Raw genomic sequence first — 24,318 nt, forward strand, 5'->3', positions numbered from 1 at the left:
CTTGTGAATGTTGGAAATTTCACCATTGGAATGTGAACCCCATTGGCAAGGGAGGTTCCTCCTCCTCCCTTCTTAAGATTACTTTAGGACAGAAACCTTTTGCTGAACAATGGAAAGGGCTGCAGCATAGATCAAAATTTAATTATTCCAATCTCCACCCTACTCAGGGTAACACTCCACAGGGTTGTGAAGATTGGATGACATAATGTATGCCAAGCACATTGCAAACTATGACCCTATTGCTACTAAGAAAAAGAGAGAGTTTAAAAAATACCATTTGAAAGCTGATTTATTTTCCTTAAGACCCCTAATACTCTGACTTTAAATTGATGCGTCCTTGGGACAACTTTACCTTTGGTACCTTCCAAGTCTGTCTCATGGTCTGCTGCCTGGGAAGCTTCTTAACAGCTCTGTAGCTCTTTGTCATTTAAAGGACTTCTACTAGCAGCTTTATGTAGTTTCATCATCAGGAGAACAAGTTAGAAGCAGTGTGTGCTATGTATGAGGTCAGGGGGAAGAAACAGTGAAAAGCAGTCGCCATGAAGGTCATGGAAGAGAGTACTAACTAGGGAGGCCACAAGAATAGTGTGGCATGGTAGAAGGAGCCTCAGAGGCAGAGTCACTGTACCTGACTTTTGACAGTTCTTTGATGATCCCTTTGTGACACTGAACAAATTAGTTCTTCTTTGGGGCCTCAGTTTCCCACTTTGTAAGATGAAGGAGACTAAGATATTAAGGGGGTGGATGGGAAGGAGAGGGCCAAGTCATGAAAAGCTTTAAGATTAATCTAATTATATGGTAAAATTGTGTGCACAATGAGATGGAAAGGCCACAGTGAATGTTAACTTTTTAGAGACTTTTTGAGACGTAGTAAAGGTTTAAGCATGTTGAAATTTCAGCAGAACCCTGCCATCTCCACGTCAAGGACACACACCAAGAAAATGATTCAACTGGACACAACTCAGAAAGCCTTTATTCAGCCTTGACACTATGTTAAAGCCTAGGGATACAAAGGCAGAGAGGAAATGGTCCTTGTCCTCAAGGAGCTTGTATCGCATTAAGAGAAATTAATATGTATTTAGAAAAATGAATATAAAATGTATATTTTGCACACCTTAGACTGTATTTACACACATATGCTATGTGCATTCTCTAAGTGCATGTATATGCATATGTGTTATGTACATATATTTGAAGTAAGGAAAAGAAATTTCTGTGAGAAGGGGAAGGGCACTAGCAACTAGGAATTTCTGTTTCAGGTTGCAATACTTGCTAAATGCTAAGTGGCACAGTGGATAGAGCACTGGGTTTGGAATCAGGAAGACCCATGTGCATGAGTTCAAGTCTAGCCTCAGATCCTTATTAGCTGTGTTACCCTGGGCAAGTAACTTAATCCTGTTGGCCTCCACTTTCTCATTTGTAAAATGAATTGGAGAAGGAAATAGCAAGCCACACCAGTATTTTTGCCAAGAAAATCCCAAATGGGATCTGACAAAGAGTTAGCCAGGGCTTAAACAACTGAACAAGAACAATAATTTGACTGACTATAAGAGGTGACTCTTAAGCTGTGCAGAGTTTTGACAAAATTAGGGATTTGAAGAAGCAGAGATCAGGGTGGAGCACGTGGGATATATCAGACCAGTTTGACTAGAACACATAATGCATGAAAATAATGTGCAATAAGCCTAGAAAAATAGACTAAACCTAAATTGTGATGGGCTTAAAAAATGGAGCAGAGCAGTTACTTTTACTACATAATAACCACAAACATGAACTCCTACTAAATATACTGTGCCAAAGTAGGAAGATGACTGGAGTGAGAGTAAAGAATCTTATACTCATCATAGCTATGTGTCCTAAGGTGAGTCACTCAATTTGTCTTGGTCTCAAATTTTTCATCTATAAAATGGGGGCACTGAGCTAGATTAGGGGTTTTTAACCTTTTTTTTTTACCTTTTCCTTCCATCTTAGAATCACTACTGTGTATTTGTTCTAACGCAGAAGAGAGGTAAGGGCTAGGTAATCAGGGTTAAGTGACTTGTGGAGGGTCACCCAGCTAAGTGTCTGAGATCAGATTTGAACTCAGGACCTCCCATCTCTATGCCTGTCTCTCAATCCACTGAGACACCCAGTTGCTCCCCTTATCCTGTTTTGTGTCATAGATCTCTTTGATACTCTGATGAAGCTTATGGACACTTCTCAGAATGCTTTAAAATGCATAAAAAAGACCTTTGTGAAAACCCTTCCACACCAATCAAAAACAAAGTGCTTTGAGGGGACAAAAACCCAAATCTAACAACAGGGCAGAGCTGGGAGACCCTCCTGCTTGATTCAACTTAAAAGATATGCAGAGAAGGCTGAATTCTCAGTTTTAAGGCAAAGGAAGAAGGAAAGTCTCAAAACCCCTCCCCCACCTACTCTGCTGAGTCTCCAGCAGTTGCTAGAATTTTGGGGTGAGGGTCAGGCCTCCAGCCTGGAGGGAGTGCCTTGCTGCCACAACTGTGCCAGGCTCAGAGCTCTAACCACAGTCAGCAGGGAGGCAGCTGGAGGAGAGGCATGAAGGGGAGGGTAGCCTAATCAAAACCACCACTCTCCATCTTGGGCCACTGCTTCTCTCAGTTTTAGCCTTAGGGCACATCCAGCTCTGCAGATCAGCTCTGCTTTGGCTTAATCTAGTCAATCAATAGGGCAGATAAGAAGCCTTCAGAGGACAGAGAAGCTCAATCTCCAATACCCCACACCCTTCACCAACTGAGCTGAGAGCAGAGTAAGAATCAACTGACTCTGATCCCATGGTAAAGGCTGGAACAGAAAAGCCTGATAACAGTGCAGGAAGCACAGCTCCCATCAGTCTTGTAAGAGAGAAGTTGCAAAAGAAGGAAAAAAAATCAGATCCAGCAAGGCAAAGGAACAGCCCAACCAGGGAAAGGGCAAAGAAGACCCAAGATTCCAGGAAGGAACAGAGGAGCTGAGAGGATTCAAAACTGTCAGTTGACTTCAGATCAACTCTCTCCTGGAGTGGAGGGTCTTAGAGGAGGGCCTCTGAGATGTAGGATCCCTCAGGAAATTGAATACCTTCCAGTGAACCCCTAAATCTCTCTGGTTACAACTGAAGACAAAACTAGATCGGGACTTTATAGAAAGCCATCTACTGAGAAGATTTCTCTTTCCCCAAATTGTTCTGAACTTCAACTCATAGCCATATTAGCTTAGGAGGAAGGACAAGTCCAACAACTGGCCAAAGGAGGGTCAGGAAGACAGCCTGAACCCCTCAGAATTGGGGGGTGGAGATCAGTTGCTAATATATAGGGATCACTATCTTCCATTTTCATCAGCCAAATACCCTTATACTCCCTTCCCTGTGTGTCCTCAAGATTAAAGTGTTACCCTGTAGATCAGGTCTGCCTGCTTTCTGATATCCAAGGAGACTGAAGATTTGAGGGGAATCATACAGTTCCCCAAAAGGGAGAATAGTTCAAGACCAGGGCTAAGTTGTGAACTAGGTCTCAAAGGAAAAGGTGGAAGTTGGGATATTGGGAGGATCCAGAGGCAGGAAGTTTACCCTGTCTCTCAGCAATAGCTATGATAACGAGGGGAGGGAGATGTTCATTTCTCTAAGACCTTCTCCTCCAGTCCTTAACCTCCACCTACCAAACCCAATCTCTGAGGAGACATATTCTGTCCCTCAGGAAGACAAATAGGGTAAGAGAGGGGAGGATCAATCTCTTCCCTCTCTCTATTTCTTCAGTACTCTTACCCTCTCTCTCCAGTTCCCCAGTGTGTGAGTGTGTGACCTCCTTCTGGTCATATATTACAGCCTCCACACTATTACCTTCACCTTCACCTTCACCTTCTGCTACCATCTAGGGAAGATCTGACCTCAGGGCTCATTGATACTCCATCAGTCTAATCTAGTCAATCAGCAGAGCAGAGAAGAAGCCCTTTCAGGACAGAACAGCCCAAACCCACAGATCAGAAATATTATAGCCAAGGATGTGGGGGGGAGTAGAAGGAAAAAATATGAGTAAACAGCAAAAAAAAGAAATTATAATCAGCAGTTTCTATTCAGGTAATGGACAAAGAGCAAATAGAATAGAACAGGACCAAGGAACAACAAGAAAAAATGCAGAAACCCCAGTGAATTGGACTCAGGCTTTGGAAGAACTCAAAACACAATTAAAAAAACAATTAGGAGAGGCTGAATATAATTGAGAAAAGAATTTAAAAAGCAAAATAAGTCATCTGGGAACAGAGGCACATGAACTAAAACAAGAAAACAGTGTCTTGAAAATCAGAATTGACCAGCTTGAAAATGAGACAAAGAAAGTGAAAGATGACCTACAAAGAAAAATAGACCAGAAGAAGGATGACCAAAACTCTAGGGATGAAATTCAGTCTTTAAAAATTAGAAACCAACAACTAGAATCAAATGACTTCACAAGGCAGCAAAAGTCTATAAAACAAAATCAAAAGAATGAAAAATTGAGGAAAATATGAAACACCTCATTGATAAAACTACAGACCTGGAATATAGATCTGGAATAATTTAAGAATTTAAGAATTATTGGATTAGAAGATGGTGGCATAGAAGCAGCGAAAGTTCAGACCTCCGAAACCCTTCCTTACTGATCGCAAACAGAGTGCTCCTAGGCCACCGAAATTCAAGCTGAACAACAGGATAGACCTGGGGAAACCTCCTCCTGGACATGGATCAAAAGGTACCACACCTCAAAAGCCAGAACCCTAGATCACTCGGATCTAAGGGGTGGAGAGAAAGAAGGTCCCCAGGACCCATCCCCCCCAACCCAGAGTGCTGAGCCCATGGCAGCAGCGGGAACCTCAGGGCTTTGAGGACTCACCTTGAAAGCAACCTGAGCCAGTCTCTGGGATGGCCAACACAGACAACAGGGAAACATAGAGAGAAGGGGGAAGCCTGTAACCCCCTGGCTGGGTCCTTCCATCTGAGTCTCAAGGGAGGTCCCAGCTTTAGGGCACCAGCTGAACCTAATCCTATCAGGAGCCCTCAGAGCTACTGAAAGGACAGAAAACTCAGGGCTGGCAAAGGGGTTGCTCCGAAGAGCTTACCTTGAAAGTAACCTGGGCCAGTTTCTGGGCATTCAACACAGACTGTGGAAGAGGAGGTTGCTGCTTTTTTTCTTCTTTTTTTTGGCTCGGGGATCATTGGCCCACACCACCTGAACCTAATCCCATCAGGAGCCCTCAGAGCCCAGGCAAGCCACGACCCCTCCCCCCCTTAGAGAGCAGGGTCTTATGAAATAACCAGCTGAACCAAATCCCATCAGAAGCCCTCAGAACCCAGAGAGGCCACACATCTCCCCCCTTAGAGAGCAGGGTCTTCTGAAAAAACAAGAACCTAGAGGCGAAGTCAAGATGGCAGCCTAGAAGGAGCATAGACCTGGCAGCCTGGCCAGAGCTTTGGAGATCCTCCATATCTGCTCCAGCCATCCAGGAAGTTTAAAACTCAGAGTAAATCCAGCCCAACTAAGCTGAACTCAATCCCATCAAAAGTCTCCAGAACACAGGGAAGCCCAGGCTCCCCATCCATCCTCATTGACTGCTGGACTTTAAGCCAATCAAAAGCCTCCAGAGGACAGGAAAACTCAAACCCCCAACAACCCTCCCCCAGAGATTACACCAAGAGATCCTCTGTTAAAGCTCCAAGAGGGGAGACTGATAGAAGTCCTCAAAAAACAAAAAAATGAGAGGAACAAGAGCACGGACAAATACGGGGAGGAAAGAAGGGGTGAATTTGAACAAACAGAAACAGAAGAAAGAAACTACAATAGACAGCTACTACTCACCAAATGGAACAGAGGGGGAGAGATCAGCAAACGATAAACCAGAAATCCCAGCGAATTGGATACAGGCTGTGGAAGAACTCAAAACACAACTAAGAGAGGCTGAAGACAATTGGGAAAAGAACTTAAAAATTAAGATAAGTCATCTGGAAACAGAGGCACTTGAACTAAAACAAGAAAATAGTGTCCTGAAAGCCAAAATCATCCAGCTGGAAAATGAGGCAAAGGAGATGAAAGATGAGGCAAAGGAGATGAAAGACGAGGAAAGACGATCTTCAAAGAAAATCAGACCAGAAGGAAAAAGATGACCAAAAAGCCAGAGATGAAATCCAATCTTTAAGAACCAAAGTAAAACAACTAGAATCAAGTGACCTCACAAGGCAGCAGGACACTATAAAACAAAACAAAAAGAATGAAAAAATTGAGGAAAATGTGAAGCATCTCATTCACAAAACAGACGATTTAGAAAATCATTCAAGAAGAGACAATTTAAGAATAAATGGACTACCAGAAGACCACGACGAAAGAAAAAGCCTGGACATAATACTAGAGGAAATTATCCAGGAAAACTGTCCCGAGATCCTCGAACAAGAGGGGAAAGTGGAGATTGAAAGAATCCACAGATCACCCCCTGTATTTAATCCCCAACAGACAACACCAAGAAATGTTATAGCCAAATTCAAAAACAACCAGATGAAAGAACAGGTATTACAAGCTGCCAAGAAGAAACCATTCAGATACCATGGAAACACTGTGAGGTTAACACAGGATCTGGCTGCATCCACACTGAAGGACCAAAAGGCATGGAATACAATATTCCAGAAAGCAAAGGAACTAGGCCTACAGCCAAGAATAAAATACCAATCAAAACTGACTATATTCTTACAGGGGAAAGTATGGTCATTTAATACAACAGAAGAATTCCGAGCATTCATAAATAAAAGACCAGACCTGAACAGAAAATTTGAAGTACAACCACAGAACTCAAGAGAATCATCAGAAGGTAATTAAAAAAGAGGGGAAAAACAACAACAACAACAACAAAAAAGTTTTTTTAAGAGACTCAATAAGTTAAAATGATATGTATCCCTATAAGAAAAGAGGTCATTGGCAACTCTTAAAAACTGTTGCTATCACCTAAACAGCTAGAAGAACTACACTCAGAGGGAACAGTAACAAACTGTATAGGATGAAAGGACAAGACATAAATAGGTATATAGATATATGCATGCATAAATACATATGCATGTGTATGTATATATATACATGACTAAAGCTAAAAAAGAAAAGAGGTTATGACTAAAAGAAATGGGAAAAGAAACAAATGAGGGTAAACTTATATGTCACAAAGAAGCTCATGGCAGGAGGGGGGCGGGAACATCGATACACTGAAAGGGTAAAGAGGTTGGAGATAGGAAATACTCAACTCTTATGTACCTTGAAACTGACCCAAAGAGGGACGAACAATCCAATCCATCGGGGAAGAGAATAGATTTGCACCCTATAGGGGAGTAGAAGGGTAAAAAACAGACTGGTAGGGAGGGAAGCAGTACAAGGGAGGGAGAAGGTGGGGGGGGAAATTTTAAAAAGACTACAGGGGAAAATAAGGGAGAGAATAAGAAGGGAGGGGGTAGAAAGGGAAATACAAGGGGGGCTGATTTAAAGTAAATCACTGGACTAAAAGTTAGAGCTGAAGAAGAAAGGTTAGAATTAGGGAAGGATATCAAAATGCCAGGGAGTCCACAAGTGACAGTCATAACGTTGAATGTGAATGGGATGAACTCACCCATAAAATGTAGACGAATAGAAGAATGGATTAGAATCCAAAACCCTACCATATGCTGTCTCCAAGAAACACACATGAGGTGGGTAGACACCCACAAGGTCAGAATTAAAGGATGGAGTAAGACCTTCTGGGTCTCAACTTACAGAAAGAAGGCAGGAGTGGCAATCATGATATCTGATAAAGCCAAAGCAAAAATAGACCTGATCAAAAAGGATAGGGAAGGTAATTATATTTTGTTAAAAGGGACTTTAGATAATGAGGAAATATCACTAATCAACATGTATGCACCAAATAATATAGCACCCAAATTTCTAATGGAGAAATTAGGAGAATTGAAGGAAGAAATAGACAGTAAAACCATATTAGTGGGAGACTTGAACCAACTATTATCAAATTTAGATAAATCAAATCAAAAAATAAATAAGAAAGAGGTAAAAGAAGTGAATAAATCTTAGAAAAATTAGAATTAATAGACATATAGAGAAAAATACATAGGGATAAAAAGGAATACACCTTCTTCTCAGCACCACATGGCACATTCACAAAGATTGACCATACATTAGGTCACAGAAACATGGCACACAAATGCAGAAAAGAAGAAATAATAAATGCAGCCTTTTCATACCACAAGGCAATAAAAATAACGATCAGTAATGGTACATGGAAAACCAAATCAAAAACTAATTGGAAACTAAACAATATGATACTCCAAAATCATTTAGTTAGAGAAGAAATCATAGAAACAATTAATAATTTCATCGAGGAAAATGACATTGGCGACACATCCTTTCAAACCTTTTGGGATGCAGCCAAAGTGGTAATCAGAGGTAAATTCATATCCCTGAGTGCATATATTAACAAAGTAGGGAGAGCAGAGATCAATCAATTGAAAATGCAAATGAAAAAACTCAAAAGTGACCAAATTAAAAAACCCCAGTAGAAAACCAAACTAGAAATCCTAAAAATTAAGGGAGAAATTAATAAAATCGAAAGTGATAGAACTATTGATTTAATAAATAAGACAAGAAGTTGGTACTTTGAAAAAACAAACAAAATAGACAAAGTACTGGTCAATCTAATTAAAAAAAGGAAGGAAGAAAAGCAAATTAACAGCATCAAAGATGAAAAGGGGGACATCACCTCTGATGAAGAGGAAATTAAGGCAATCATTAAAAATTACTTTGCCCAATTATATGGCAATAAATATACCAATTTAAGTGATATGGATGAATATATACAAAAATACAAACTGCCTAGACTAACAGAAGAAGAAATAGAATTCTTAAATAATCCCATATCAGAAAATGAAATCCAAGAGGCCATCAAAGAACTTTCTAAGAAAAAATCCCCAGGGCCTGATGGATTCACCAGTGAATTCTATCAAACATTCAGAGAACTGTTAATCCCAATACTATACAAACTATTTGACATAATAAGCAAAGAGGGAGTTCTACGAAACTCCTTTTATGACACAAATATGGTACTGATTCCAAAACCAGGCAGGTCAAAAACAGAGAAAGAAAACTATAGACCAATTTCCCTAATGAATATAGATGCACAAATCTTAAATAAGATACTAGCAAAAAGACTCCAGCAAGTGATCAGAAGGGTCATCCACCATGATCAAGTAGGATTTATACCAGGGATGTAGGGCTGGTTCAACATTAGGAAAACCATCCACATAATTGACCACATCAACAAGCAAACCAACAAGAACCACATGATTATCTCAATAGATGCAGAAAAAGCATTTGATAAAATACAACACCCATTCCTATTAAAAACACTAGAAAGCATAGGTAGAGAAGGGTCATTCCTAAAAATAATAAACAGTATATATCTAAAACAATCAGCTAATATCATCTGCAATGGGGATAAACTAGATGCATTCCCAATAAGATCAGGAGTGAAACAAGGATGCCCATTATTACCTCTACTATTTGACATTGTACTAGAAACACTAGCAGTAGCAATTAGAGAAGAAAAAGAAATTGAAGGCATCAAAATAGGCAAGATGGAGACCAAGTTATCACTCTTTGCAGATGACATGATGGTCTACTTAAAGAATCCTAGAGATTCAACCAAAAAGCTAATTGAAATAATCAACAACTTTAGCAAAGTTGCAGGATACAAAATAAACCCACATAAGTCATCAGCTTTTCTATATATCTCCAACACAGCTCAGCAGCAAAAACTAGAAAGAGAAATCCCATTCAAAATTACCTTAAACAAAATAAAATACCTAGGAATCTACCTCCCGAGACAAACACAGGAACTATATGAACATAACTACAAAACACTCGCCACGCAACTAAAACAAGACTTGAGCAATTGGAAAAACATTAACTGCTCATGGATAGGATGAGCCAATATAATAAAAATGACCATCCTACCCAAACTTATTTATCTATTTAGTGCCATACCCATGGAACTCCCAAAAAATTTCTTTACTGATTTAGAAAAAACCATAACAAAGTTCATTTGGAATAACAAAAGATCAAGGATATCCAGGGAAATAATGAAAAAAAAAACACAAATAATGGGGGCCTTGCAGTCCCAGACCTCAAACTATATTACAAAGCAGCAGTCATCAAAACAATTTGGTACTGGCTAAGAGACAGAAAGGAGGATCAGTGGAATAGACTGGGCGCAAGCGACCTCAGCAAGACAATATATGATAAACCCAAAGATTCCAGCTTTTGGGACAAAAATCCACTATTCGATAAAAACTGCTGAGAAAATTTGAAGACAGTGTGGGAGAGATTAGGAATTGATCAACACCTCACACCCTACACCAAGATAAATTCAAAATGGGTGAATGACTTAAACATAAAGAAGAAAACCATAAGTAAATTGGGTAAACACAGAATAGTATACATGTCAGACCTTTGGGAGGGGAAAGACTTTAAAACCAAGCAAGACATAGAAAGAATCACAAAATGTAAAATAAATAATTTTGACTACATCAAATTAAAAAGCTTTTGTACAAACAAAACCAATGTAACTAAAATCAGAAGGAAAACAACAAATTGGGAAAAATCTTCATAAAAACCTCTGAGAAAGGTTTAATTACTCAAATTTATAAAGAGCTAAATCAATTGTACAAAAAATCAAGCCATTCTCCAATTGATAAATGGGCAAGGGACATGGATAGGCAGTTTTCAGATGAAGAAATCAAAACTATTAACAAGCACATGAAGAAGTGTTCTACATCTCTTATAATCAGAGAGATGCAAATCAAAACAACTCTGAGGTATCACCTCACACCTAGCAGATTGGCTAACATAACAGCAAAGGAAAGTAATGAATGCTGGAGGGGATGTGGCAAAGCAGGGACATTAATTCATTGCTGGTGGAGTTGTGAACTGATCCAACCATTCTGGAGGGCAATTTGGAACTATGCCCAAAGGGCGACAAAAGAATATCTACCCTTTGACCCAGCCATAGCACTGCTGGATCTGTACCCCAAAGAGATAATAGACAAAAAGACTTGTACAAAAATATTCATAGCTGCACTCTTTGTGGTGGCCAAAAACTGGAAAACAAGGGGATGCCCATCAATTGGGGAATGGCTGAGCAAATTGTGGTGTATGTTGGTGATGGAATACTATTGTGCTAAAAGGAATAATAAAGTGGAGGAATTCCATGGAGACTGGAACAACCTCCAGGAAGTGATGCAGAGCGAGAGGAGCAGAACCAGGAGAACATTGTACACAGAGACAAACACACTGTGGTATAATTGAATGTAATGGACTTCTCCATTAGTGGCTGTGTAATGTCTCTGAACAATCTGCAGGGATCTAGGAGAAAAAACACTATCCATAAGCAGTGGACAAACTGTGGGAGTAGAAACACCGAGGAAAAGCAACTGCCTGACTACAGCGGTTGAGGGGACATGACAGAGGAGAGACTCTAAACGAACACTCTAATGCAAATATTAACAACATGGCAGTGGGTTCGAATCAAGAACACATGTGATACCCAGTGGAATCACGTGTCGGCTACGGGGGGTGGGGGGAAGGAAAAGAAAATGATCTTTGTCTTTAATGAATAATGCATGGAAATGATCAAATAAAATACTATAAAATTAAAAAAAATTATTGGATTACTGGAAAATCATGACAAAAGAAAAAAGCCTGGACATCATTCTACAGGGAATTATCCTAGAAAACTGCCCTGACATTTTTGAACAAGAGGAAAAAGTGGAGATTGAAAGAATCCACAGATCACCTCCTGCATTTAATCCCCAATTAACAACACTCAGGAATGTTATAGCCAAATTCAAGAACTACCAGACCAAGGAAAAGATACTACAAACTGCTAAGAAGAAACCATTCAGATATCATGGAACCATAGTTAGAATAATACAGGACCTGGCTGAATCCACAATGAAGGACCAGAAGGTATTGAATATGATATTCTGGAAATCAAGTTTACAAGTTCTCCCCCACACCCATCCTTGACTATAATCTTTCTGATCTGTGAGTTTGGGCTGTTCTGTCCTGAAGGGGCTTCTTCTCTGCTCAGACTTCTCTGACCTCAAGAGGTCAGATCTTCCCCAGATGGCAGCAGAAGCTGAAGGTGAAGGTAACAGTGTGGAGGCTGTAATATATGACCAAAAGGAGGTCACACACTCACACACTGGGGACAACAATTCTACCCAGCAAAATTGACTATATTCTTACAGGGGAACGTATGATAATTTAATAAAATAGAAGACTTCAAAGCATTCCTAAAGAAAAGACGTGACTTAAAAAGAAAATTTGATGCCCAAACACAGAATTAAAGAGAATCACCAAAAGGTAATTAAGAAAGGGGGAAATTTTTTTTAAGGGACCCAATAAGTTCAAATGATTTGTATTCCTATAATCATCAACATCAGCATCAACATCATCAACATCAACATCATCAACATCATCATCATCAGTATCATCATTGTCGGCATCATCAACATCAACATCTAACATGAATTTTGTCTTGCCACTAGACTTCCATAACTCTGGAAGTGAGAGTGAGGCTGATGAATGCAATTTTACTTCACTTCAATCCAATTCTTTAGTCAGTCAAGATATCACCTGTTTATGTCATTAATCTCTTCAAGAATGAAAAATGAAGAGAAATGGGAAAAGAAATAAAATGGGGGTAATTTTATATTTCATAAAGAAGCACATGAGTGTAAAGGGGTATATAGATCAATACAATGGAAGGGTGAAAGAGGTTGGAAACAGTCTCCAAGAAAATATTAATCATTACAGTGGGAAGGATCAGAAAGCTTCAAATGGAAGGAAAACCTCCAATTCCAAATTCAATTATCACCATCAACAACAACATCAACACCATTATCATCAACATCTTCAACATCAATGTCATCCACATCATCATCAACAACATCATCAATATCAGCATTAACAGTAATATCATCAGAATCATCAGCATCAACAACATAATCAGCATCAACATCAACATCTACCTATCCATCTTCCTTTCCCAGGAAAGATTTTTGCTGGGTGGCCTAACCTAATAGTATACTATACAGAATACTGAATGAGAGTCAAAAAACCTAAATGCTAGACTTGAGTGCCACTATGTGTCCTTTGGGGGCAAAAAGATGGCTATCTTTTTCTTGCACTCACTTTCCTCATTTATGTATGAGTGAAATTTACCTGGACTCTGAATTAAGTTAATCAGTTAAATCAAAGAATAAACCAGGTTCATGGAACCATAGTTAGAATAACACAGGACCTGGCTGAATCCACAATGAAGGACCAGAAGGTATTGAATATGATATTCTGGAAAGCAAGGGAACTGAGTTTACAAGTTCTCCCCCCACACACACCCCTAAATTTTTTGATGGAACAAAAAGAGAAAAAAGAAAAACATCGAATCCATGCCATGTGAGGATCATTTGAACTGTACAGTAGTATTTCTTCTTGAGAAGACTTGATTTAATACCAGAAGATCCAAAGCTTTCTATCCTTCAGGCATCCATCATTTTTATTTGCTATTTTATTCTACTCATAAGCTTTTTCTTCTTATCCTTAAACAAATAAATAATAACACTCAATCAGATTTCATTAGATGCTTTTTAGTAGCAGTTATCAGAAAATATAATTTATATTTGTTTAGGACATTAAAAAACTAAATTTCATCAGAACTTATCTTTGGAACTCTTTAAGTTCTAGAAGGCATACCTGGTGAAGAGTGACTATACTAGTCTGATTGACTACAGGGGACAGGAGAAGTATTAGTGGATGGAAATTACAAGGAAAGACATATTGCCTGGATGAAAGGAGGTAGAGAAAACTTCCTAAAAATGTCCAAAAATGAGTGTCCTATTTTAATATATGGTACTTTCTCCAAATTGGAGATCTTAAAGGATAGACAACAGGTGTTTGTCTAACCATCTGTCAGATATATTAAGGTAAGAGTTTTTTTTTTTTTTTTGACTTATAGATTTGACCATCAAGGTCAGTGGTCCATTCTAACACAAATTAATTTTTAAAATTTTCTGACTAAGGAAGGTCATTTTGTTCTCTATGAAGGGACATAAATGGTGAGTGCTCCCTTGAGGGATGAAATTGACACACCTCAAGAAACAATGGTGGTATTAATCTGCTTTTACTTATTAGAGGAAAAGATGTAAAATGAAGGAATGGGTAACTAAGGAGTAGGGGTGAGAAGGTAAGTAAGTGTTTAAGATGGATGACAGGATGGGATATTAAGCGATATTTGATTGATATGGTCAAGGACTGGCTAGATTTTGTAAAACATGTAATATTGTACTCACCCACCAATCAGAACAGTTTGGCCTAAGCACAGAGATTCCAAAATTGAATGGGATATGGTATTCAAAGAATTAACTCTGAATATACATTCAGAGGCAGGAACTATGGTAAACACCAAGAACTAGTTATATTATTCACTGTTTTTGATAAATAAGATTCTTCCTCATCCTCTCCTTCCTAATCATATTTTCATCATTTTGTAATTTTCATCATATTGTAATGGATATACCTAGAGTCAGAAATACTTGCCTCTGACATTTATGAGCTATATAATTTTTGGAAAGTTACTTAATATCTTAAAGCCCATTTATCTTCAAAGAGGAGATAATTATAATATCAATGACACAGGGTTGATATGAGTCAAATAAATGCCTCCTCTTTAAAAAATAATAAAATGCATAAAATAAAACATCTAATTCCAAAGGAAACTCCAGTGGTTCCCATTTGTTCCCTGTATCAAATATGAAATGCACTGTTTGGAAATCAAAACCATTCATAACCTAGCCCCCTCCTACCTTTGCAGTCTTCTTACATCTTACTTCCTGCCATATACTTTTTGATGTAGTGTCACTGCTTTCCTGGCTATTCCATAAACAAGATGTTTCTCTTGTCTTTGGGAATTTGTTTGACTATTTCCCATGCCTTAGAACACTCTCCCTCTTCCACTTGGACTACTGACTACCCTGACTTCTTTTATGACCCAACTAAAATCTTATCTTTTACACAAAGTCTTTCCTGAGCCTTCTTAATTCTAATTAATTTTGGTGTCACAAATTTAAGGATGTTCCTGATGTATGTTAGTGTCTGGATTGCTGCCATGGTAAATACATAGGCTTGTGTGATTATTTGACATACCACTGTGTTATTAGTAAATGGCATAGTTGTAATGAATGCAGTTGAGTTAGCTAACATTCCTATAGTGTCCATCAACACTCCAATAAATGCACTGTATAAAGAATTATAAGTCCAGTAGCAGGCAAAAACAGCCAATACCATAACTCCACACACTATTTGCAGCAGCATCTTTTCACTTTAATCTGTATGTCTTATGGTATCTGGGGTGGATCAGGCTGTTCTTGGGGTGCCAAATTGTGGTAGATATTGATACTTAGGGGAATTATGGTAATGGGCAAAGGTTAGAGCAGTAACACCAGGAAGCAAACCAGGGAAAAGACTGGATCTTGAGCCCCTCCCCCTATGCTACTTCCTGTTCCCTTTCAACTGTCTTAGACATGTTCTTCTCAGAGATGGTAAGCTTGAAGATTTCCCCTAATAACCAAATCCCACAATCAAATCCTTTAACTAAGAGTATTCTTTTGGGTAGAGGAGGCAAGGAGAGGGGAGGGGTGAGAGGAAAATAGATTTCCCTAAAATTTCCAAGTTGTCCTGTTGATTGAAGATTTCAAGATATATTCAAATTCAGGAAACAAAGTTATCTTTCCATAAATGGAGATGTGACAGCAATGCTGACAGGTTTCTTCTGGGCTAAAACTCAAAAGTCTTTCTCAGCACACATCCTTATGGATAAAGCAAGAGCTAGAGAGAGAGTCTATCTTTCATCTTCTGGTCCAACAGCCAGAGAAGGAATCCTTTCAGTCAGCTCAAGCTGCTTAACTGCTTTTCCCCCAAGGTTCTATGGAACTTCCTCCTCATCTCAGTTGATTTGGGTTTTACAAAGTTCTGAGCTCCTTTTCTCTTTGCAGATTCATTTGTCACTTCTCAAAATCTTCATTTACACTTCCTTGTGTTATTCCTCCCCACCCCATTTATCCTGTATGTTGCTTGCCAAATTTATGTTTGCTTGCATATTGTCTCCATCATTAAATTGTGATCCCCCTGAGGGTAGGGATTGTTTTTTGACTCTTTTTTGCATCCCAGCACTGAGCAAAGTACCTGGCACATAATAGGCACTTAATAAATATTAATTGAATGATTAAAAGACATTTACAATAGCTATTTGTTTTTCAGTATGAATTGTCAAAATATGTGAAATTATTCATAATGAACACATATATGAGACACATGAATATACATGTGTGAAATGGAAACAGAAATGCAGGTAATATGCCAACACAATGCATCATGTGTGACACATTTCACATGTTGAAACATTGCTATCCATGTTGTCATATGTGGATGTTTAATACAAATGTGTATTTGAATGAATGTGTTGCAAGAAACAGGAATGTGTTATACATTTCATACATGACCCAGATTATGTTATGCACATATAATCATACATGTTACATGTTTTACATGTAGTGTATTATACATTATGTAGTTATATATTATGTACATTTCTTATATGCACCATATATATATGCATAAGTTTATGTACCCCATGATAAAGCCCTTGGACTAGATGATCATTAAATTATTAAAGTTTTTTCCAGATCTGACTTCTATAATTTTGTTATTTTTTGGTCTTTCAAAACCATAATGGTTCATCTCAGGCAGCTTCTGTGGTCTCTGCTCTAATGCTGTTGGGACTTGTAGCTCCCAGCAGTCAAGAATGAACTGCCTTAGGAAGGAATTAAAACAAGTGATCAGGTTTTTTCAGTTGTGGTGCTAGAGAAGACTTTTGAGAGCCCGTTGGACAGCAGGGAAATCAAATCAGCCAATACCTAAAGAAATCAAGTCAGACTATTCATTGGAAAGACAAATACTGAAGATGAAGTTTAAGTACTTTGAACACAATAATGAGAAGAAAAGAGTCACTGGAAGAGATCCTGATGTCGGAAGATTGAAGGCAAAAGGCAAAGGGGAAAGCAAAGAGTGAGCTGGATAGAGAGTGTCATGGAAACACTGATCATGAGCTTGTATGGACTTGGGAGATAGTGGAAGAAAAAGGGCCTGGCATGCTATGGCCTAAATGGTCACAGACATAACTAAAGGAATAAACAACAAATCAGAGGTGATGGGATTTTGAGAACTGACTAGCATCCTGGGATTTGTTCTTTTGCTTTCATAAAAAAGATCGTATCAATGCATCCCATTCACAAGAATCAACATGTTGTTTTTCAGATATAAACATTGTGACATGGAAAGAAAGGGCAGGAGCACAGGTGCAGCCCCAAGTCATCAGTCCTCTGAAGCTGTTCTGTCTGAGGGGGGTCCCAGGCACTGAAGCTGCTCTTGCTGTTGGGTCACAAAGTTAAGGAGCAGGTAGGGCCTCTTAAATCCCCAAGAGGAGAGGGGAAGGTCTGGGAAAAGGTCCATTTATGTTAAGTGAGAACTGTCTAATATCTCTAGGGTCTGGAAAATATATTCTTCTCATTTCTGCCTTTTGAAACACCTGCTTCCCTTTAAAGATTGTCTCAAAAGCTATCTTCTACAAGTTACCTTTTCTGATTTCCTTAAGTTGCTAGTGCTCCCCATATTGACTTGTGTGGATTATGCCTATGCCTAATAAATGCTTACTGGTGCACTGATTAGATAACAATATGGAACACCAGCAACAGCAAAAGAATCCTTAGTAGCAAAAACCTCTTGTCTTTATTCCAAATATTAAAATTTAGCTCATTTTGGAGACCTGGTCTGAACAACTTTAAAATAAGAAACAATTAGAATTTCTTTCTAGAATCATATTCTGATAACTTGAATGTAAATGCCTACCTATTTGGCATCAATAAATAAACATTACATCCCACACTCCCATCCATAATCCTTGCCTGTTACTGACAGTGCCTTCTAATAGCTAGGATTGGTATTGAGAGAAATTGGGTGTCATAAGTGCACACCAGGCATACTCTAGTCCAGCCAGGATTCATTAAATTACCAAAATGTGAATTCAATTCATTCAAATACCAACCAGTGGGTTTCCACATCTTGCTGTGAGAACAAAACAAAACAAAAACTTTAACTGATTTTCTGAATCTCGTGGTATTTTCTAGCATGCAGAGAGAGCTGGACTGAGCCCTGGAGGAGGATACAAAGCAGTTCACCATCTCATTCATCCATCCCATGTTTTACTTTCACTCTATGATTTCATCTTAGTTTAGCTCATGCTGTTCTGGAGGCTTACATGGTTTCTGGAGTTCTCCATCCCTACTGTTTTCTTCAAGACAGAAATAATGTAACATCTGCACTAGTGTAGGAACACTGCAAGGGCAAGGACTATGCCTGGATCTACATGACTGCCCAGATTTACTGTTTGTTTCTGCCATTTAAATGTTCCCAACAACTGGGTTGCATCTGTCATTGAGCATTCAATTATTGCTCTCCTAAAGCCTATCCTCAGCATCAATGGTCAAATTTAAGGTTATGATATGAAAATAAAAAAAATCATTATGACCTTGTGTGGCTGGTATCTCTAAAGTCCTCTGTCAAATTAAGCCTTGCCTAGCACTACCCATTCAGCAATATATATTTTTTTTAATTTTTTTTTTTTTGCTGATGACAGTAAAGAAAAGAACAGGAGAACTGGATTAAATATCAGGTTCTGCCACTGTTTTACATTTAACATATCATGTAACTTCTTTATTTTGTATCTGTGGAAAATGTCAATAATGTCTGTCCATTGTCTACCTTAAAGAAAAATTACAAGAATAAACACAAATATAAAAGAGGAATTCTTGAGTGGGAGGCAGCATTATTATTAAAGGACAATTTTTGGTGCAGAATTTTTATTCTTTTTTAAGTGCATGGGTGGTCCAGAGCATGATATAGTTATTCCTTTCACATCTTGGGAGTAGAAGACCCCTGTGCTTTGAAATATCTGCATGAAATTTTCTCCCTTTATACCAGAGATATCTGAATTTCTTCTTTTTCTTTTATGAGATGGTACCTTACTGTAAATTTTGGGTCCAGTATACATTTCTGAGTTTCTAGACTTTGTCATTTGAGGCTTCTTCAAAACTTTCCAAAAATTTCCATCTAACCTCTTATGTTGACCTATGATATATCAAACCTGTAATGGGGAAAGTTGCAATATAGAAAGGATAACCCAACATACTGTGAAGAGTGGATCAAACTCTCTTTGCCTATCAAGCAGCAACTTTTAAGTTAATCAATCAAAAATATAAGGACCACTACTTAGTACCTTACTAATCACTAAGTATGAGAGATCACAAGTCACTTGCTAGAGTGGGTGATAACTCCAGAGTCTCCTGCCCCCCACCCCAGCAGTGCTAGGAAAATTGAAAGACTGACTGGTTCCCATAAAATGGGAGAATGACAGGAAGTGACATAAAGAAAACTGCAAAGCTAGTCTCTGATTCTCTGTCAGATGAGCTGGACTGGAGGAGGAGACTCTTTCCTTGGATCCTGTGGTGGTGAGTGGAGTGACTCCTTTCTTGGTTCTTCCGTGAGGGGACTCTCTCTGCTCGTTGGTGCTTTGGTGGGACACTCCCTTAAGTGTGAGTTCTGGTGAGATTCTTGGTGGTCTTCGTCTCCTATGCACTGAAGGTTCTTGGCAGATTCTTCAGCATCTCCTGGTTCTTCAGTTTCAGCTTCCTAATTAGACTTTGGATTCTGGTGAGATTCACTTTCAGATTCACATTTGAGGTCTGGAGACATGAGGATTAAACTCAGGGTATTTGTAGTCTACATTTTTCCATTCTCACTCTTTCCACTTCTTTGTAAATAAAGATGCTAAAAGTAATTTTGACTTAAGCTGTAATATTTTTTAAATCTGCAACCACAATATTACTTTAGAATTCTCAGATTTAGCATAAAACCTAAATTTAAATTCTTATAATACCAATTTTTTCACTATTATATTTTTAAATCTTTTTATTTTATTTTATTTTTTTTGGTTACAATACTCACTTTATTTCCCTCCCTCCCCTCCACCCATCCTTCCCACAGCCGATGCGCAATTTCATTGGGTATTACTTGTGTCCTTGATCAGAACCTATTTCCATGTTGTTGTTTGATATACCAGTTTTTTGAATGACCTTATTTTCTATCTTTTTTTTCACTCTTTATCATGCTCAAGTTTCTGGAAGACTCAACACAAGTGTAGCTCCATCCAATTGGACATTTTTTCTGATAGAATAGACCATAGGGAGGCAATGTGATATGTTAGAAAGAGAGCTCAATTTGCAGTCAAAAGTCCTCAGGTTGACGTATAGGCAGACTGTACTTGTGTGACTCGGGGCAAGTCACTTGAAGTCTCTGGGTCTTAGGTTTGTCAGTAAAGTGACACAGATGGACTACATAATGTCCAAGGTCTCTTCTAGCTCTAAATTTATGATCCTATGATCTGTTCTGAGTCCTTATCTCCATTATGACTGGTGAAAAGGGTAGGATAGCTTTGCCATAAGTGTGAAGGTTTTCTCTACTTGTCTCCCCTGAACTTCCTCTCTTCTGAACATCAGCTTAAGCTTTTTCTAAGTTACCTATAGTTAGAACTTGAGCAAAAGACAACAGGAAAAAAAGGGTTGCTCTCACCAAGAATTTCCAAAGAATCTGGGCTTTGTAAGATCTACAAAGAAATACCAAGATACTGAGAGAAGAGGATTCAACTAAACAGTTTGAAGAAACTGGAACCAGACATAGTCTGTATCAGAATTATTTGACAACTTTTAGGGTGGGTCACTGGTGAATCAAGTTGTTCAGTGAAAAATCCATGTGTTAATCCAAAGAACAAATCAATGAACACTTTAGTTCACAAGGGAAAGAAAATAACTATATCAGAGAAACAGATGATCACAATGACACATTTATTACAAGGGTAGCAGACATTAGTGGAAATTGGTCACCCTTAATATAGCTAAGTGAAGCCATGTGGAGTCTGATATGGACATCAGCTATGTATTTCATCCTGGACTCTACTTACTTGATTCTTAGAGATATGGCAGCACCATCAGGATGCCGACAAACATTTCCTTATGTGCCAAGCACTATAATACACAATGAAGATATAAAGAGAGATAGAAGCAGCCCATGTCCTCAAGGAGTTCACATTTAAATGGGAGAGACAACACTGAAACAACTATGTATCTCTGTATTGAGTACACTTTGGCACTTTTGGGTCCATGCTGCTTTATTTTCCCATGTGAGGGGATAACCCTAAAGGCCTGGGATATCTTTCTTCTCTATCACCATTAGTTCAAGTCTTATTTGATTGTTTTCAATGTATCAGTCTGTCTCCCCCTATATTCAGGGTCTAGCTCTAAACTGAGGAAGAGCCTTGGTCCTGATTTATTAGGCAATTGTCATGTATTGCTTGGTAAACTGATATATCCAAATTTGAACCTTTTTTTTCTCTCAGGCATTTCATCTTTCACCCACTACCAGAAGTTCTACCACTGGATCAAGGCAATGGTGTCTGCTAATGTACCAGACTTTTATTAAATGTACAAAATGCATAGTGTAAGTGGAAGATAATCTTAGAGCAAAGGCATTGGCAGGGTTTAGGACTGAAAAAAGCCTCCTACAGATGGGGAGATTTGAGCTGAGGCTGGAAAGAAGCCAACATATGGAAGGAAAAAGTAAGAACATTCCAGGAATGAGGGGATAGTCAGGGAAAAGGCAAGAAATTTGGAGATGGAATTTATAGAAGAGAAAGTAGCCATTGTCACTAGGTTGAGAAAGGAGTACATTTTGAGAATTCTAGAAAAATAGTAAAGGACCTGGGTGTAAAGGGCTTGAAATGCTAAGCAGAGGGGTTTATATTGGATCCTGGAGATAATAAGGAATCACTTGAGTTTATTGAGTAGGGCAGTGATGTGGTCAGATACATGCTTTAGGAAAAATCACTTTGGCAGCTGAGTGGAAGATGGATGGGAATGAGACTTAAGGCAAGGGAAACAATTATGAAGCTATTTTAATAGGGGTAAGGGAGGGAATAAGCATTTATTAAGTACCTAGTATATGCCAGGCACTGCATTATGAGCTTTACAAATATGTCATTTGATCCTCACAAATCTGGGAGTTTATTATTATCCTATTTGTAAAATTGAAGAAACTGAGGCAGACTTGAGCAAGATCACACAGCTAGCAAGTGTCTGACATTTAAAGTCATATCTTCCTGACCCCAGGCCCAAGGTTCAATGCACAATACCAACCAGCTGTGAGAGTCAGGAAGGGAAACTATATGGGACATTCTTTAAAGAGAGAAATGACAAGACTTAATAATAGATTTGAGCTCCCAGAAATGTGAATGAATAATTGGGTACCACCTCTTTGCTGAATGAACTCACTCTTTCTAGGGCACCAGAGGTTTTATATCTCTCGGAAGATAGTTGGAAAAATACTGTCGAAATTTTTATTTTTTCACTGTATTACATTAAGGTATTCAAAAAATGGACTTACAGGGTATTTTGTGGAAGGGCAGAACTTAGAGAGGCTGATTTTTAAGAAAGACAAATCTTAAAATATGACTAGAAAATATGGGGAGATGAGCTGCAAAGCCCAAGAAAAGCTACTTCCTAGGACACATAAACCAAAGTAGATAAGTGAATTCAAGACATGAGAATGTTATTATCCTATATCAAGGGTGTTAGCCCGGGATTTAGGCTTTTCAAGCCATTTTACAGACCACCGATATAATTGCTATTCTTCTAAGTTTATGCTTTGGTAGTTCTAACTCATTTAGTTAAGCCACTTCGAGAGGTAACAACGCCTTCCCATCCAAAGTTCTCTGGTGCCTACTTTATATATGTCTTATATATGTACATTCAGGATATCCCAAATCTTTTTTAAAAATTTCATTTATTTATTTATTTTCAATATTTTTCCATGTTTATATGGTTCATTTTCTTTTCCTCCCCTCTTCCCTCCTCTCTCCCAAAGCCGAAATGCAATTCCACTGGGTTGTATGAATGTTATCACTTGATACCTATTTCCATATCGTTCATTTTTTCTATAGAGTGATTTTTTAAAAACCCCAAATCACATACCCATATATACACGTGATAAGTGATGTCATATGTTTTGTTTTTGCATTTCTACTCTCATAGTTCTTTCTCTCAATGTGGATAGCATTCTTTTACGTAAGTCCTTCAGGAGTGTCCTGGCTTGTTGCATTGGTACTAGTAGCAAATTCTATTAATTTGGATTTTCCCACAATATTTTGCTTTCTGTGTACAATAGTCTTCTGGTTCTGCTCATTTCATTCTGCCTCAGTTCATTGAAGTTCTCCCAGTTCATATGGAAAGCCTCCAGATCATCAATCCTTGCAGCACAATAATAATCCATCACAATCCTATACCACAATTTATTCAGCTATTCCCCCAATCAAGGAACACCCCTTCGTTTTCCAATTTTTTGCCACCACAAAGAGTGTGGCTAAGATTATTTTTGTACAAGTATTTTTCCTTATTATCTTCTTGGGGTACAAACCCAGCAGTGGTATGGCTGGATCAAAGGATAGGCATTCTTTTAAAAGCCCTTTGCACATAATTCCAAATTGCTTTCCAGAATGGCTGGATTAATTCACAACTCCACCAGCAATACGTTAGTGTCCTAATTTTGCCACATTCCCTCCAACATTTATTATTTTCTTTTACTGTCATATTGTGTACCAAATCTTAATAGAGTTTTTTAAAACCCTTATCTTTTGTCTTGGAATTGATACCAGAATTGATTCCAAGAAGAGTAGTAAGGGCTAGCTAAAGGGGATTTAAGTGACTTGCTCAGGGGCATACAACTAGTAATGTCTGAGTCCAGATTTGAACAAGGATCTCCCATCTCTAGGACTATCTCTCTGTCCATGAGCTACCTAGTTGCCTCTTTAATAAGAGTTTTAAGCTTTAATAAACCTCAGAAGTTTAAATGCAACAAAATTATCAAAATGACCACTTAAAAGATGGATGATAAAAAATTAAAAATTGATATATTTCTTATTAAAATTCAATGTCACTATAATCTTATGTCATTCATCACTTGTCAACTTTTGAACTTTATAAAAACTTTGATTAGCTGCTTCTCAATGACTGAAAGGATTGTATATGTAATTTTAACCTTAAGATTATCTAATGAA

At 38.3% G+C, this 24,318-nt stretch overlaps 1 long non-coding RNA gene across 1 annotated transcript; it reads left to right on the forward strand.

The window, feature by feature from the left end:
* Nucleotides 1–15,599: 15,599 nt before the first annotated feature.
* LOC103102008 (uncharacterized) lies at nucleotides 15,600–23,108 on the forward strand. The gene is made up of 3 exons (XR_459111.3): nucleotides 15,600–15,640; nucleotides 17,415–17,555; nucleotides 18,284–23,108. It is a non-coding gene; the product is annotated as an uncharacterized LOC103102008 (long non-coding RNA).
* The last annotated feature ends 1,210 nt before the right edge of the window (nucleotides 23,109–24,318 follow it).

Source organism: Monodelphis domestica, chromosome 1, assembly GCF_027887165.1.
Source record: "Monodelphis domestica isolate mMonDom1 chromosome 1, mMonDom1.pri, whole genome shotgun sequence".
Lineage (NCBI taxonomy): Eukaryota > Metazoa > Chordata > Mammalia > Didelphimorphia > Didelphidae > Monodelphis > Monodelphis domestica.